General features: G+C 42.1%; 1 long non-coding RNA gene across 2 annotated transcripts in view; it reads left to right on the top strand.

The window, feature by feature from the left end:
* LOC145504477 (uncharacterized) overlaps positions 1 to 16,760 on the top strand; it is a 41,894-nt gene extending 25,134 nt beyond the window's left edge. Inside the window, exons 5-7 of one of the 2 annotated variants that reach the window (XR_014052227.1) lie at positions 2,136 to 2,180; positions 8,648 to 8,969; positions 15,922 to 16,760. This is a non-coding gene — a long non-coding RNA (uncharacterized LOC145504477). Of the gene's footprint in view, positions 1 to 2,135; positions 2,181 to 5,625; positions 6,445 to 8,647; positions 8,970 to 15,921 lie in introns of those variants that run through there. The other variant, XR_014052228.1, reaches the window with a different exon arrangement.
* Positions 16,761 to 17,357: the final 597 nt, after the last annotated feature.

Here is a 17,357-nt window from a genome sequence, read left to right as displayed (position 1 = left end):
TATAATATTTATCTTGATCACTTGATTAAGGTGGGGCTGCCAGGTTTCTCCATTGTGAAATTACTGTTTTTTCTTTTGTAAAAATAATATTTGGGGAGATATAATTTGAAACTATGCAAATATCCTGTTTGATCTTAAATCTTCATTCACTAATTATAGCATTTATTGGTAGATCTTGCCTGATATAATTAATATTATGATGTTCTAATGCTGATTTTCTAATTCCCTAATTCCTTCTATTTTTTAAAAACATTTTTAAAATTTATTTTTGGCTGTGCTGGGTCTTCGTTGCTACGCAGGCTTTTCTCTAGTTGTGGTGAGCGGGAGCTACGCTCTAGTTGCAGTGCGAGGGCTTCTCATTGCAGTGGCTTCTTTTGTTGTGGAGCCTGGGCTCTAGAGTGAGGGCATCAGTAGTTGCAGCATGTGGACTCAGTAGTTGCTGCTCCTAGACCCCAGAGTATAAGCTCAATAACTGTGGTGCATAGGCTTAGTTGCTCCCCGGCGTGTGAGATCTTCCCGGATCAGGGATCGAACCTGTGTCTTCTGCGCTAGCAAGCGGATTCTTTACCCCTGAGCCATCAGGGAAGCCTAATTCCTTCCATTTTTATTCATTGAAATTCTTCTGTAAGGAAGACTTTTTACTTCTTACTCATTTTTTATTTATTTGTTTATTTATATCAGCAAGGACTTCGTGATATTTATTTCATTATTTGGATTATAATCCAAACTGTGAATATTTATTTTGTTGCTCAAATTGTTTAAGCTTTGGCCATTGGGAGCTCTTTTGGTTGGCTTCAGTGTCTTTTTGACATGCTTCTGTCTTAGTACCACAGGATGCTCCAGGCTCATCTTATATTTTCCCAGCCCTGGAATCGGTCACTTCTCGAAGGAGCACTGATTCTTTTTATTAAACACTGGCAATTATTAGAAACCAAGATCTGGGTACTGGGTGAGATCATTGCTACTGGGGTATCACTGCTTACAGGCCCTCTAAGCAGACAGAGCTAGGAAATATTTGTATGCATACTAACTCATGTGTATATACACATTTATACTTATAAATTTATACTTATCAAATAGTTGATATATATTTGATATATATTTTTAAAAACAAGAGTTGATACTGATAACTTGCATGACTTTTAAATTTATATAAATAGTGTCATATAAAATATATTTCTACAACTTAAGTTTTCTTGTTCGACATTTTTGGGAGGCTGTGCCACCAATATGCAGTGTCTTATTTCCCTGGCTAGGGAACAAGCCCATGCCCAACGCAGTGGGAGCACAATGTTTTCACCACTGGACCACCAGGAAAATCCCAATTTGATTATTTTTGAGATGTAATCATATTGATACGTATAGTTCTGGTTTGTTCAACATTTATCTTAATAGTAGCCTTTTGTGTGATAAATCATGTGCATTTTTTCCTAAGAGTCATAGACTGTTGCCAACTGTAAGATTATTGTCAGTCATTTGTAGTTATTTATGGGCTTTCCTGGTGGCTCAGCAGTAAAGAATCTGTGTGTCAATGCAGGAGACGTGGGTTTGATCCCTGGGTCCAGAAGATCCCTTGGAGGAGGAAATGGCAACCCACTCCAGTATTCTTGCCTGGGAAATCCCATGGACAGAACAGCCTGGTGAGCTACACAGCCATTGGGTCGATGACTAAGTAAGCATGCGTGCTGCTACTGCTACTGCTAAGTCGCTTCAGTCGTGTGCGACCCCACAGACGGCAGCCCACCAGGCTCCGCCGTCCCTGGGATTCTCCAGGCAAGAACACTGGAGTGGGTTGCCATTTCCTTCTCCAGTGCATGAAAGGGAAAAGTGAAAGTGAAGTCTCTCAGTCGTGTCCAACTCTTAGCGACCCCATGGACTGTAGCCTACCAGGCTCCTCCGTCCATGGGATTTTCCAGGCAAGAGTACTGGAGTGGGGTGCCATTGCCTTCTCCTTCTTCTTGCAGGCATGGCTATTTAAAGATGGTGGGCAGTTTACTTATGAAAAAGCAAAGCTGATTGCCTAGCTAACATTTTAGGCACTTTATAACTATTACATTCTTGTGGTGACTCTTTTTTGAAGAGCACAATAGGAGAGTATTATTGAACAGCCAACGACTCTATTCTTCTATTAACAGTTCTTTATGGATTATATCTGAATATTTTGTAGCTACATCGGCATGGTGAGTAGTTGTCTTCTTTTAGTCTATTTCTTTATTCCAGTTTTATGTTTCTTAGTTTCTAACCTGCTTAAAAATAATTGTCCTTTGTAGTCACTTACTTCTGAGGTCATTTGGTAATCTTTTAACATCCCTAAAGTTTTATTTGCTGTTTGAGAAATTTGCCATTTGCTGTTTTTCAAATTCACTCTGAATTTTCTAAATTTAGACCTTATTCAGAAAATAATTAAGGTAAAACAGTAAATCTAGTACATATTATAGAAATTTAAGTATAGTAAATAGAGGAAAGCAATAGAATCGAAAAGAATAGCGATATCTTCAATAAAATTGGAGATATGAAGGGACTATTTCATGCAAGGATGGGCACCATAAAGGACAGAAACAGTAAGGACCTAACAGCAGCAGAAGAGATTAAGAAGAGGTGGCAAGAATACACAGGAGAACTATACAAAAAAGGTCTTAATGACCTAGATAACCATGATGGTGTGGTCTTCACTTAGACATTCTGGAGTGTGAAGTCAAGTGGGCCTTAGGAAGCATTACCACAAACAAAACTAGTGAAGGTGATGGAATTTCAGCTGAGCTATTTCAAATCCTAAAAGAGGATGCTGCTAAAGTGCTGCACTCAATATGACAGCAAATTTAGAAAACTTAGCAGTGGCCACAGGAGTGGAAAATGTCAGTTTTCATTCCAACCCTAAAGAAAGGCAATGCTAAAGAATGTTCAAACTACTGTACAATTGTGCTCATTTCACATGCTAGCAAGGTTATGCTCAAAATCCTTCAAGCTAGACTTCAGCAGTACATGAACGGAGAACTTCCGGATGTACAAGTTGGGTTTGAAAAGGCAGAGGAACCAGAAATCAAATTGCCAACACTGGTTGGATCCTGGAGAAACCAAGGGAATTCCAGAAAACATCTTCTTCTGCTTCATTTATTACATGAAAGCCTTTGACTGTGTGAATCAAAACAAACTTCAGAAAATTCTTAAAGCAATGGGAGTACTAGACCACCTTACCTGTCTCCTGAGAAACCTGTATGCAGGTCAAGAAGCAACAGTTAGAACAAGACACGGAATAACAGACTGGTTCAAAATTGGAAAAGGAGTAGGTCAAGGCTGTATATTGTCACCCTGTTTATTTAACTTATATGCAGCATACATCATGTGAAATGCTGGGCTGGATGAGTCACAAGGTGGAATCAAGATTGCCAGGAGAAATATTAACAATCTCAGGTATGCAGATGATACCACCCTTATGACAGAAAGTGAAGAAGAACTAAAGAGCCTCTTGATGAAAAGAGCCTCTTGATGATGAAAGTGAAAGAGGAGAGTGAAAAAGCTGGCTTAAAATTCAACATTCAAACAACTAAGATCATAGTATCTGGTTCATCACTTCACGGCAAATAGAAGGGGAGGAATTGGAAGTAGTGACAGATTTATTTTCTTGGGCTCCAAAATCACCACAAACAGTGACTGCAGCCATGAAATTAAAAGACACTTGCTTCCTGGAAGGAAAGCTGTGACAAACCTAGACAGTGTATTAAAAAGCAGAGACATCACTTTGCTGACAAAGATCTAGTCAAAGCTATAGTTTTCCAGTAGTCATGCATGGATGTGAGAGTTGGACCATAAAGAAGGCTGAGCACTGAAGAATTGATGCTTTCGAACCTTGGTGCTGGAAAAGACTCTCAAGAGTCCCCTGGACTGCAAGGAGATCAAACCGGTCAATACTAAAGGAAATCAACTTTGAATATTTATTGGAAGGATTGGTGCTGAAGCTGAAGCTCCAATACTTTGGCCACCTGATGCGAAGAGCCAACTCGTTGGAAAAGACTCTGATGCTGATAAAGACTGAAGGCAGAAGGAGAAGGGGGTGGCAAGGATGAGCTGGTTAGATAGCATCACTAACTCAGTGGACATGAATCTGAGCAAACTGCGGGAGTAGTGAAGGATGGGGGAGCCTGGCATGCTGCTGTCCATGGGGTTGCAAAGAGTTGGACATGCTTAGTGACTGAACAACAGAAACAGTAGTTCAACATTTTCCTATTCATAGTATAATAGTTTTATAATTTGTCACTTTATTGTTTATTCAAACATTTAACCCCTGATTCTATAACAGAATGCAGCAAGGGCAGTCCTTGGCATGCAGCCATTACTATACTTCTTTACTCCCATTGATTTAGCCAATGGTCAGTGGGGCAGTGGTCATCAGGTGGAGAGTGAGGTAAGAGGTGGATCCTGGCCTTCTCCCTGAGGCCTTCCAGCCTGTTTCCTGGACTCTGGCTAGGGGTGAGCTGGGAGGCTCAGGGAACAGGCTGGGAGCTGTGTCCTTCAGGGCTCCAGAGCCCTCGGCAAAGCCACTCGCTGGCCTTGGTCCAGGCCTTGAGGCAGCGGTGAGCTTTTCCCCCATCTCTGTCTCTGCAACATAATAGCAGTGGGAGTTGGCCAGGGTCACAGTCTGTGGGACCTGGTTCCCCACCATCCCCCCCAGTTTGGGCAGCCTGAGTCTTGAGGGCCATTCGGGTTGGGCGCCTGGCTCCCTCAGAGATGACAGCTGGGCAAGATCTGGGAACCTGGCCCTGAGGAAGCCGCCAACTGAGATCTGCCTCCTCTCAGCCAGGATCAGGAACCTGGAGGGTGAAAGCTGTGCCTTGGACCTTGCCCTTTCTTGTCATTTAGTGTTAGTCGCTCAGTTATATTTGACTCTTTGTGACCCCATGGACTATAGCCTACCAGGCTCCTCTGACCATGGAATCCTCCAGGCAAGAATACTGGAGTGGGTTGCCATTTCCTTCTCCAGAGGATCTTCCCAACCCAGGAACTGAACCTAGGTCTCCTGCATTGCAGGTGAATTCTTTACCGTCTGAGCCACCAGAGAAGCCCTTTCTTGTCATAACAGAGAATTACATTTGTTTGGTAGAGATTTATAGGAACATCATTACCAGACCATGACCTGACTTCAAGGACAAAGGATCTGACACCAAGAAGTTTGCAACAACTAGCCACATTCCTCCCTTGCCTTTCCTATAAAGGGGCTTGCTGGAAGCTTTCTGGAGCTTGGGGTTTATAAGACATGAGCCACTCATCTCCTTACAGGGCTTTGCAACAAGCCTTTCTCAGTTCCAGACTCTAATGTTTTAGTCTTTTTTAAAAATTTGCTTATTTTTTAATTGAAGGATAATTGCTTTACAGGATTTTGTTTTCTGTTAAACCTCAACATGAATCAGCCATAGGTATACCTACGTTTTAGTATTGTTTGGCCTCACTGTGCTTTGGGCATACAGACTTGCATTTTCAGTAACAATTCTAACTACTAGTAAATCTATCACTCTCAATGTGGACAAGAGTAGCTGTGAGAAGCTTCAAAATGAAAAACTAGTTTCTTTGGGGGTGGGGGGTTTTGTTCATCACACTGCATCATAATTACCTTTATTCTTGCCCTGGTAGCTCCATGAAAATGTAGACACGACTGATTCGTTGATGAGTCTCCAGCTAACAGCCTTGCACAAAGAAGATGTTCAATGAGTAGTTGTTAAGTAAATGGATGACTGGTTGGATGAATAGATGAATGGATGGTTGGAGATGTAGGCAAGATCTCCTCAAACTCTGGCATCAGAAGGCTTCATAGAGGACCTGGAAACTGTCGTTTTAAGGATGGGTAGGAGTTGAACTGTGGTGTTAGAGAAGACTCTTGAGAGTCCCCTGGACTGCAAGGAGATCCAATCAGTCCATCCTAAAGGAGATCAGTCCTGGGTGTTCATCGGAAGGACTGATGTTGAAGCTGAAACTCCAATACTTTGGCCACCTCATGCGAAGCGTTGACTCATTGGAAAAGACCCTAATGCTGGGAAGGAATAGGGGCAGGAGGAGAAGGGGACAACAGAGGATGAGATGGCTGGATGGCATCACCTACTCCATGTACATGAATTTGGGTAAACTCCGGGAATTGGTGATGGACAGGGAGGCCTGGTGTGCTGCGATTCATGGGGTCGCAAAGAGTTGGACATGACTGAGCGACTGAACCGAACTGAGGAGTTGAAAGGAATTGATGAAAAAGAAGGACATCTTTAACTTTCATCTTTCTCCTCACTCTCACTTTAAGTGTCCAAAAGTGAAGTGAAGTGAGTGAAGGTCACTTTTCTTCCAAGGAAAATGAAAGTCGCTCAGTTGTGTCTTGACTCTTTGCAACCCCTACAGTCCATGGAATTCTCCAGGCCAGAGTACTGGAGTGGGTAGCCTTTCCCTTCTCCAGAGGATCTTCCCAACACAGGGATCGAACCCAGGTCTCCCACATTGCAGGCAGATTCTTTACCAACTGAGCTATCAGGGAAGCCCCTAAGTGTCCAGATGTTCCCACTAAAAAGAGGACCAATTGGTGTCAGTTGACAATGGCAAGGCAGAGTCAAGATAATGGGTTCACCTTGGGTCTAGATCTGTTCTAAGTTTCATCATCATACTGCACTGCAGAGAAGAAAGTATAGGTTGAGAATTATAAAGTCTGAATTCCGGTCCCTGCTGTACCACTAACTCACTGTGTGACCTTGTACAAGCCATACCTCTTCTCTGAGGATCTGATTGCTAATACGTAAGATGAAAGCATTGGGTTAGAAGGGCTTAAAGATACATTCCTACTCTAAACTTCTATGAAACATCAGACTTTAGCCAACTGGGCCCCTAGTCACGAAGCATATCAAAGCATCGTTATTCACGCTAGGGATGGAAAAGGGCCATCTAGTGCTCTAGTCCATTTTCCCACAAGAACTTGAAGTCCTGCAATAACCTCCAGAAGCAGCTCTTTCAACTCAGTTCTTACGTATCTTCTTTCTAACAGCCCCCAAAAGAAAAACTACCTGCTTGCTCATTCACAAATTCAATCAGAGGAGCATAGACTGCCAAAGCTGAAACGACTCATTATCTCCCTCATTTGGGAAAACGAGGCCCAGAGAGTGACAAGGTCTTAACCCAAGTTCACTCAGCCAATTACAGAAAAATAATAAATTCTCTAGTGATACTATCAAAAGAGAGATTAATCCTGGTCAAATTGTTGAATTTCACAGACAAAGAAACAATTCTTTCTTCAAGAAGTAAAAGCAAGTTACCTATAAGGAGGAATAAAATCAGACTTGTCCACAGCAAAAGTTTATGTCATTCTGAGGGAAAGTGTAACCCCATGAATATTTTACCCAACTATGTTGCCAGAGAAATAAAAAATAACAGGTGCTTTAACAATTTAAAGTTGTTAAAACTATTATTAAGATTGAAAGAATTGAAAGAATCTAGCATTCTTCTTGAAAAAAAAAAAAAGCTTGATGCTGAAATCCAGCAAATCAAAACATGAATGTAAATAAAAGAAGTTATTATGAAACATTGGTGATGAAGATTGCATCTATTTAAATCCAGAACTTAGCCTAAACAATTAGAGGAATTATAGTTGTAAATTAAAATGTAAATATTATGAATATTGGCAAAGTAAAAACTATTGCTGTTTAGTTGCTAAGTTGTGTCCTAACTCTTTTGAAACCATGTGAACTGTAGCCTGCCAGGCTCCTCTGTCCATGGGATTCTCCAGGCAAGAATACTGGAGTGGGTTGCCATTTCTTCCTCCAGAGGATTTTCCTGACCTAGGAACTGAACCTGCGTCTCCTACATCGGCAGGCAGATTCTTTACCACTGAGCCACCAGAGAACCCCAGAGTCAAATTAATGAATAACAAAAATTAGGTGTAGGAGAGGAGATGGGAGAAGTACAGACTACTGATCATCTTTATGATAGACAATAGTCAATATTGTTTAACATTAAAAAGTGTGGCTTTAAAAAATAACTCCAATTATTTTCATAATCTTTTATAACTTATTCATAAATCCATTAGTCATTTTACTTGTTAAATTAACTTCCATAAGGCTTTTTAATTAAATATTTTATTTAAAGCATCTTGCTCAGTGTGAGCCCTTTAAAATGGTTTCTCTATGCCAATTATCCTGTATAAATACATATAGAGATGTTCAGAATGATTTTCACCATAAGTTAAAGATGTTATTTTGAGTGTTAGAATTAAGAGTGATCTGTTACTTTCTTCCTGGTGTTTTTTCTGTACTGCTTGAATTTTTTATAAGCATGTATTACTATTTTTAAGTCATGACAAGATTACTGTTCTAAAAAACTGGAGAGGGAGTTTGGTTCTGAGGAATCTGTTTCGAAAAACAGATTCTGTCAATAATATCAATATTAAAAGTTATTTTCATTGAGTGCCTACATCATGCCAAGGATTTTTCATATGGTATCTTTATTGCTCACCACAACTCTAAAGGCTAGGTTACAGATGAAGCTCAGGATGATAAAGCCTTTTGCCCAAAGTCACATACCCCCAAAAGATCAAAACCTCTCTGATTCTTTCCATTGAGCCACCACTATATGCATAATAATCAGAGTTAATTCATTGTGCTTCAGCTTTCTCTTTGAATTTCCACAGCCTTAGATGATTCTCTGGATACTTGATGACAAACAATGAGGCATCCTCAAAAAGACAGATAATAAAGCTGCCCCTGAAATAAAATCCACTCTCCATAAATGAAATTAAACATCTGTAGGAAACTAAGAGCCTATGTGTAAAACTGTCGGAGAAGTTTGGAAACACTCAGAACTCTCAGACCAAGATGCCAAGGTGATCTGGAAGTGTTCCCTAGAAACTGCAATTTAATGAGTGGAAATCATATCAACTGTAATGTATCCTGTTTGGAGAACATCTGTGTGAATAGAAAAACAAGAATGGTCAACCACGGAAACCTGAAAAGGTAAAGTCACAGCTGTCTCTCCACGTACTACCTGGGGATAAGAAATTTTAGCTAAGCAATGTAAACAATATAATTTTCTTGACAAGACCTAGAAAACAGCCCTTTGCTGCATGTTAGACTTACCTCAGCTACTTTTAAAGTAAGATTTCTATTTGGGTTTTGCCATAACCAACTGAAAGAGCTTCCCTGGTGGCTCAGTGGTAAAGAATCCGCCTGCAGTGCAGGAGACACAGGAGATGCAGGTTAGATTTCTGGGTCAGGAAGATCCCTTGGAAGAGGAAATTACAAGCCACTCCAGTATACTTGCCTGGGAAACCCCATGGACAGAGGAGCCTGGAGGGTTACCGTCCAGGGGGTTGCAAAGAGTTGAACACAGCTGAACACAGCACAGTGCATAATGAACTGAATCAGTCTCGAAGAGAGGGCCCAAGCATGAATGCTGAAGAAATCTCCCCAGATGCTTCTAAAGTGCAACCAGGGTTGAGAAACAGCTGAAATGAATAGAGTATCTAAGCTTTCTGATGGAGAGGTCTCTCTTGAGACTGACTCACACCCTTTCCTCTGATTCCATACCTACCACCAGACTACCCTCTGATACTTGGCTTCCTATTAGAAAATGAATGGATCTTCTGATGTGAGTATTCTGGTCTGTTTTGCGAATTAAACTGGCTTTGGAAATAGAACTTTCTTTTTGCGAATTAGTGAATGGACTCCTGGTCTATGCATCAGTTATAGTGATCTTTGTTAATGTGGGTCTGAGATATGTCTCTAATCTGAGAGAGGTAGCCACTGTCAAGTGCCATAAACATCAAGGTTCTGAGCCCGTCAGGATGGTGGACTCTGGTAATGTACCAGTCTGCGAAAATGAATCCAGGTGACCAGCAGACCTTTCCTGGGACCACGTCCTTAGCTCCACTGCAGGCCTTTTTTTCTCCAGAGCCAGATTATAACCTTCTTAAGAACACAGACCCACTGGTTAGGATTCTGGTCTTTCACTGCTGTGGCCTGGGTTGTATCCCTGTTGGAACTGAGATCCTGCAAGCAGCAAGCATGACAACAACAACAAAAAAAGAGCACAGACATGGCTTCTCCTTTTTTCATCTCCCTCCTCTGCCTAGCACAGGGCTGGGCAGTTTAAGAAACTTCCAAAAGAGATCGAGAATATCAATGAAGGAACGAATGAATTCAGTGCGTGTGGAGGTATGTTTCTGTATTGTGGAACCTTGTGTCCAATCTCTGTCCTTAGATCAGGAGGCCATTTCTCACCTCTGATTCTCCTCTTTATATTGGGAGATTCCTTGAGTCTTGGTGGAAGGCAGAGCCTTATAGAGAGTCAGAAAACACAAGATGATTGTTTCCCCAGCCTCATTTGCAACTAAGTAAGGGCTTGTGTCCTCCAATCAGACATAGTCACCCCAAACTTGACTGTTTGGGGTCAAGTTTGGTCACTGACCAATGACCCAGAGGAGGAGGGGCCACAGAAAATCCATTCTAGTGGCAAAGTGGGAGCAGCAGCAGGCATGCTGAGTTTCTGGGGGGTGGGGACCGTGGCAGCATACAGGATCCAGAGATGGCAGTTCCACTGGTCACAGCAGCAGTGCTCTCACCAGACTGTCTTGGTGATGTGGTTTGAGTTGTGGGCTAGTTACTCATTGCCTCACCTTTTTCGCTGCCGTGTATTTTCCGTGCCTTTGCTGTGATTCTGTGAAATCCTCAATGCCCCTCCCACCCGCACCTTTTTAATGTGCTTTTAATAATTTTTTTTCCTGCTGAAATCAATGAGTCAGTTTCTGTTGCTTGCTGCTTAGAACCCTGTTATGGGCTGAATTCTGTCTTCTGTCAAACTTCCTATGTTGAAGTACATCAGAATGTGATTATATTAGGATACAGAGCCTTTAAGGAGGTGATTAAGTTAAAACGAGTCCATTAAGATGGGCCTAATTCAATCTAACTAGTGTCCTTCTGTGGAGAAGGCAATGGCACCCCACTCCAGTACTCTTGCCTGGAAAATCCCATGGACAGAGGAGCCTGGTGAGCTACAGTCCATGGGGTCGCTAAGAGTCGGACACGACTGAGCGACTTCACTTTCACTTTTCACTTTCATGCACTGGAGAAGGAAATGGCAACCCACTCCAGTGTTCTTGCCTGGAGAATCCCAGGGATGGGGGAGCTGGGTGGGCTGCCGTCTATGGGGTCGCACAGAGTCGGACACGACTGAAGCGACTTAGCAGCAGCAGCAGCAGCAGCAGCAGCAGCAGCAATGTCCTTCCGAGAGAAGGAAATTTGGACACATGTTCACCGTGGGCATATGTGGACAGAAGGATGACCGTGTGAGGATACAATGGGAAGGGGGCCACTAGTAAGCCAAGGAGAGAGGCCTCAGAAGAAACCAGACCCTACAGATACCTTGATCTTGGACTTCTAGCTTCCAGAACTGTGAGAAAACAAATTTCTATTCTTCTTTTTTTTTTTAAGATTTTTTTTTGACATGGACCATTTTTTAAAGTCTTTATTGAATTTGTTACAGTACTGCTTCTACTTGTTTTTTTTTTTTTTAATGTTTTGGTTTTTTGACCACAAGGCATGTGAGATCTTAGCTTCCTAACTGGGGATCAAACCCGTACCCTCCTGCATTGGAAAGCAAAGTCTTAACCACTGTACCACCAGGTAAGTCCCTAAATTTCTATTCTTGAAGCCATCTAGTCTGTGGTGTTTTGTTAAGCAGCCCTAGCAAACTAATACAAACCCTAAATACATTTAGTGATTGATCAAATATCGTCTGGTCAGTTACAAACCAGGTATTGGAACAAGATTACTACATGTAAACAGAGCAAGATGAGAAGGAAGAGTCAAGATGGGAAGCCAAGCAGGATCCCAGGAAAGAATAGACTAGGGGAATACTCTAACTCCAGTTGAAGTGTTTATATGGAACCCAACTGACCCTTTGGTGTCAAGGTATAACACTAATAATAGTTATAATTTATTAGTGATCACTATGTGCCAGGATCTTTCACATGCCTATTTCTCCACCTCATAATGACTTTGTTATTTCAAAAGCAACTTTTATTTCTGAAAAAGAAATTGAGTTTCGGAGATGTTTGGGCAACTTGTCCCAAACGATATAGTCAATAAATGGTGGGGTCAGGAGGATGACAAATTTCAAAGTATGCCTGCTGAAGAAAAGAGGTTTGATTGTTGGCAATGTGAAGAAATTTCTAAGAAGGAATTTTCTACTATTACAACATACCTTTTAGAAGCACGATATACCTCCTAGGATCTCAAAACACAGCTCAGCTTCAAACCTTTGATTCTTCTACCAGAAACTCACATAACAGAGGGCAGCCCTCTGGAATATTTTCCACAGGAAACATCTGCCCAAATATTTCTAAGGCTGTGAAGTGTCCCAAGAGGGAAGAGGGAAAGCTGAGGCCAATCATAAGTGTGGTGATAAGTCCAGGTACCAGGTGGACTGAAGCAGAGAGAAAATGCAGGCTTCCTGCTTTCCACTCCCTCTGGAAGCATGCTCTAGTAAAGTAAACTCTTTCCAAGACTCAGGTTCCCAGGTTAGTGATCTGGTTTTCTTCTAATAGGAAGTGAGCTGTCTCTCAATCAGGGAATGGGAGAGGGGGAAATTATTGCCAATTACACTCAATATGTAGGAGTAAAGGTTCAGACATTTCGTGCCTTTACAATTAAGAGACCTCCACTTTATTCTTAGAGTCAATCACAGCCCAGCCACAGAGCATACATTCTTTCTTTGAGTGTTTACAAGAGAATCAATTAAAAAAGATTTTTAAAATCCCTTTTTGTTTAAAGCAACTGACATAATAGAAGGAAAGGATTGAGTCCCTGCCAAGAAAAGGCTTTCTGAACCTTCTTTGGCTCAAGTTGACAGCACTTTAAGGTCTTTCAATAAACCAAGTCACTGGCCCCAAATAGAAAATTGCTACCAGGAAAGAAGAATTTTTTAATGGGATGTCTTTGAGTTAAATTAGAGTCTGTAATCACCCTGAATGTATTATTCAGACTCATTGTTGTTCATATTTGTCCTTCACATGTGATTAAGGAGAAGCACTCCTCATGTGCCAGGCATTGTACTAGGACACTGAGGAGCCAGGGTATTAATCCATCCTGATTCATGCTCTCCCAGGACTTCCAGTCTGGGGAGGAGATGGACAGGTACTCACAGATGGTACAAGGGAGTGAACAAAAGAAAGGGGAAAGTGGGAAGGTCTAAGGGAAACTAAGCATGTAACACTGAGATAGTGGGTTCTAAGTTGTAATTTAGGGTCCCTGAGTGGAAAGGACAGCACTCCAGTCTTCTCTCAGTTTTTTTTTTTTTTTTTGTAGTAGTTTTTGCCATACATTGACATGAATCAGCCATGGGTTTACATGTGTTCCCCATCCTGAACCCCCCTCCCACCTCCTTCCCCATCCCATCCCTCTGGGTCATCCCATTGCCCCAGCCCTGAGCATTTGTCTCATGCATCGAACATGGAATGGTGCTCTGTTTCACATATGATAATATACATGTTTCAATGCTATCGTCCCAGAACTTCTCTGAGTTTTGAGCAGAAAAAATATCCGCTTTCATTTGGTGATTGAAGGGGATAGTATCAGTATTTACTAGTTGCTGTCACTAAGCAGAATCAGACATAGTTTCCTGCCTTCAAGGAACTTATGGTCTTTAGGAGAAGAGACAAGTACACACAAAATATTACAATTGAGATAAATGACAATATAATGAATCCACTAAGAAGAGACATTGTAAGTCTTCAGGGAACAGGAGGGAATGCAAGTCTCCTTGGAATAACTGGGAACAGCTCCACAAGCAGAGAGGACATATTTGAAGAACATGTAAGAATATGCTGTGAGAAGATTCTTCCAGTTATCCAAAGGCACCATGCTATCTTGCCTTTGAACTTTTACACGTGTTGTTCCTCTATCTAAACCACTTCCCTGTTCCCTATTCCTGACCCACTTAACTCTACACGTTTCTGGTAACAGTTCAGTTAACACTTCCTCCTGGAAGCCTTCCTTCACAAGCCCTTTATCCATCCCACACCTAGACTGACTTATTGCCATGGTTTCCCATAGAACTGTGTATATATGTTAAGGTTGGACAAGCATAGAGCTTTTGTTTACTGTGTTAGGAGCATTGAGAAGTTCAGTATGATTAAAGCATAGGGTACACGGCTCAGCCAAGAAATAGTTGTGGAATGGATGAATGAGTGAATGCTTGCAAAAACTTTATTTATTTATTTTTGACTACACAGCTTGTGAGATCTTAATTCCCTAACCAGGGACTGAACCCCAGGCCATCAGCAGTCAAAGTGCAGAGTCCTAACCACTGGACAGCCAGGGAATTCCCTTTGTCCCAGAATCCTTTCCCGGCAGCCCTCCTCTGTCCTTCCAGTCTGGGTCAAGTACTTAACACTCTGTTGTGCCTTTCTGGCATCAGAGAGTTTAGGTAGAGAGTTCTGGGGTTCTGATGTTGCTGCTCTCTGGATCAAAGTCTACCAACTGGGACCCCAGATACCAAATTGGAGGGAACCATCAAGGTCATCTCTCTTCCACATGGAACTGATCTCCCAGCCTTCTAGTTCTTGCTTATTGCTGAAGCACTTACCCCATTGAAACCTTCATGGGGAGGGCATCAGTGTGACCCACAAACTCTTGAATCACTCTTCCTGAGGATCTGCGGACACTCCGGATCCAACTTGTCCAAAATCAAAATACTGGAGACAGTTTGGGCTTTAAAATCAGACAAACCTGGGTTTAGCTCTGCATTTTACTTGTTCGGTGGACATTGGGCAAGTTACTTCAAATCTCAGAACCTTAGTTGCCTCAACTGAGACCCCAAAGTTCTTGGATTAGAGGAGTGCTGTGTCCATGCCCATTTTAGAAAGATCCCTCCTGCAGCTGTGTGGGGGATGGGCTGGAGGGGGTGAAACCAGAGACAGTTCAGAGGCTGCTGAATAGAAGTGTTTCCAATTACCTCCGCCTCAGCCTCCTCCACAGCACACTCTCCACTGTGACCCCGGAGCCAACCTCATGCTGTTGCCTAGCAACTCACCTGCATCACCCAGGGATCTGAAGCTGGGGCCCCACAGAGGATGTGGAAATGACCAGTTTAATTACAAATTCTCAGGGGAATCATGCATCAGTTCATTCCTTAAATATTCACTGAGCTCCCACCAAGTGCCAGGCCCTGTGCTAGGTACTGGGGACTTAGAAATAAATAAAACCTAGTCTCTTTCCTCAAGTAATTCATAATGTAGCAGAATGGACAGATTTCTTCATTTACTCACGAAATATTTATTGAGTGCCCATCAACAGCAACAGTAGAATGGATAAAGTTGTAGCATATTCATACAACTTAATAGTATGCACACAGTAAGAGAATGAACAATCTACAACTATACACAAAGATATGAAATATTGATGACTGAGTGAAACACATGACGAGTGAAAAAAGCTAGATAGAAAAGAGTACATTCTGTATGATTACACTTAAAGTACAAAAACAGGAAGAAGTAATCTATACTGCCAAAAGTCAAGATTGAGGACTTGGGAGGTAGTGACTAGAAGGGGGCATGAGCAGGGCTTCCGGAGTGACTGAAGCATGACTTCCTGGAGAAGGGGATTTCTAATCAAGCGGGAGTCTAGGAGGCAAGGGAGAGGAGGCAAGGCCGTACAGGCATCAGAAACCAAAAGGAAGAGGCAGGAAATGAGACTGAGAGGTTACATGGGGCCCAAACTGTCAAGGGCCTAAGAATAACAATCATGATAGCTAAATGTTTGTCATATGACAGATATTGTTTGGAATACTTTACATGTTTACATTTATTTAATCCACCAACCACACAATGAGTAGGTGCTTTTATTTCTATTCTATAGATGAGGAAATTGAGGCACAGTGAGGTTAATTAACTTGCTTAAAATCCCACAGAATGTGACAGAACACACCAACGAAGATAATTCCGGCATGCTTGATCACTGGCTCTACGCTGCCTAGCTCACTGGGTCACAGACTAAGCCACGGAAGGTATTTAAACAATGGTGAACCAGGATCATATTGTTGTTGTTGTTCTGGCTATCATGGGTCTTTGTGGTTGCACATGGGCTTTCTGAAGTTGTGATGGGCAGGCTTCTCATTATTGTGGCTTCTCTTGTTGCAGACCATGGTCTCTAGAGCATGTGGGCTTCAGTAGTTGTGGCACCTGAGCTCAGTTGCTCCAAGCCATACGGAATCCTCTCAGACCAGGAATTGAACCCGTGTCCCCTACATTGGCAGGTGGACTCCCAATAACTGGACCAACAAGAAAATCCCAGGATCCGATATTTGTGTGACAAGGATTATCCTGGTTGCTCTACAGATTGGCTTGGATTGGGTTGAATGGGGCAAGAGTGGAGGCAGAGAGACCAAGGAGAAAGCTGCTTCGGGAGTCCCAGTGAGAGAAGCTGAGGCCCACATGAGGGTAGAGGCCAGGGAGAGGAGGACAATTTTTAGAATCAATGACAAAGACTATGAGCTTTACACATACTGCTAGAAATTAGATCCACGAGAAAGCAGAAGTTATTTTATTTTTCGACTGCAAAAGCAGAGAGTTGATTTAAACATACTACTTGGTTGTCTTTGGTCTTTGTCTTATCTACTTATTTATTCCCTTTCACCCTCTTTCTTCTCCCAAACCCTACAGGTAAACTCTTTCATGTATTTATTCTGTAACTTTATATTGCAAATGTGTGTTTTCATATTGTGTTGAATGTATTTTACATCCAGGCAAATGGTGCTGAGTTGTGTATCTCATTCTGTAACTTACTTTTTAAAAAAATATTTATTTATTTGGCTGTGTTGGGTCCTCGCTGTGGCACACAGGATCATCACCGTGTCATGTAGGATATTTCGTTGAGGCACACGGATTGTCTAGTTGTGGCACTTGGGCTTAGCTGCTTAGAGGCATGTGGGATCTTATTTCCCTGATGAGGGATGGGACCCACATCTCCCATACTGCAAGGTGAGTTTTCAACCACTGGACCACCAGGGAAGTCCCTGTAGCTTACTTCAGTACACCACATTATATTTTTCAAGATCTATTCCTGCTACATGTTTATTTTTAGTCTGTTGTCTTCCTAGAATTAAAGAATTAGATTGACAATGCAATGCCATAGAAAGTGCTTTATCATTGAGTGGAGAGACTTCAGCTATAGCCCCTGCCCCTCTACTAACATGTGGTGTGAACTTGGGCAGGTGCCTTTTCCTAGTTGAATCTTAGCTTCCTCACTTATAAAATCGGAGTTGCCTTCTACATCTAACCTTCCAGGCAACCTTCTTTACCTTATACAGGAAACTCCAGTCCAGAGTGGGAGTGACTCGATTAAGAT

This window comes from Giraffa tippelskirchi, chromosome 5 (assembly GCF_054371585.1).
Source record: "Giraffa tippelskirchi isolate mGirTip1 chromosome 5, T2T-mGirTip1v1.2.pri, whole genome shotgun sequence".
NCBI lineage: Eukaryota > Metazoa > Chordata > Mammalia > Artiodactyla > Giraffidae > Giraffa > Giraffa tippelskirchi.
The sequence above is the reverse complement of the archived record's forward strand: the minus strand, read 5'-3'. Positions and strand labels throughout refer to the sequence as shown.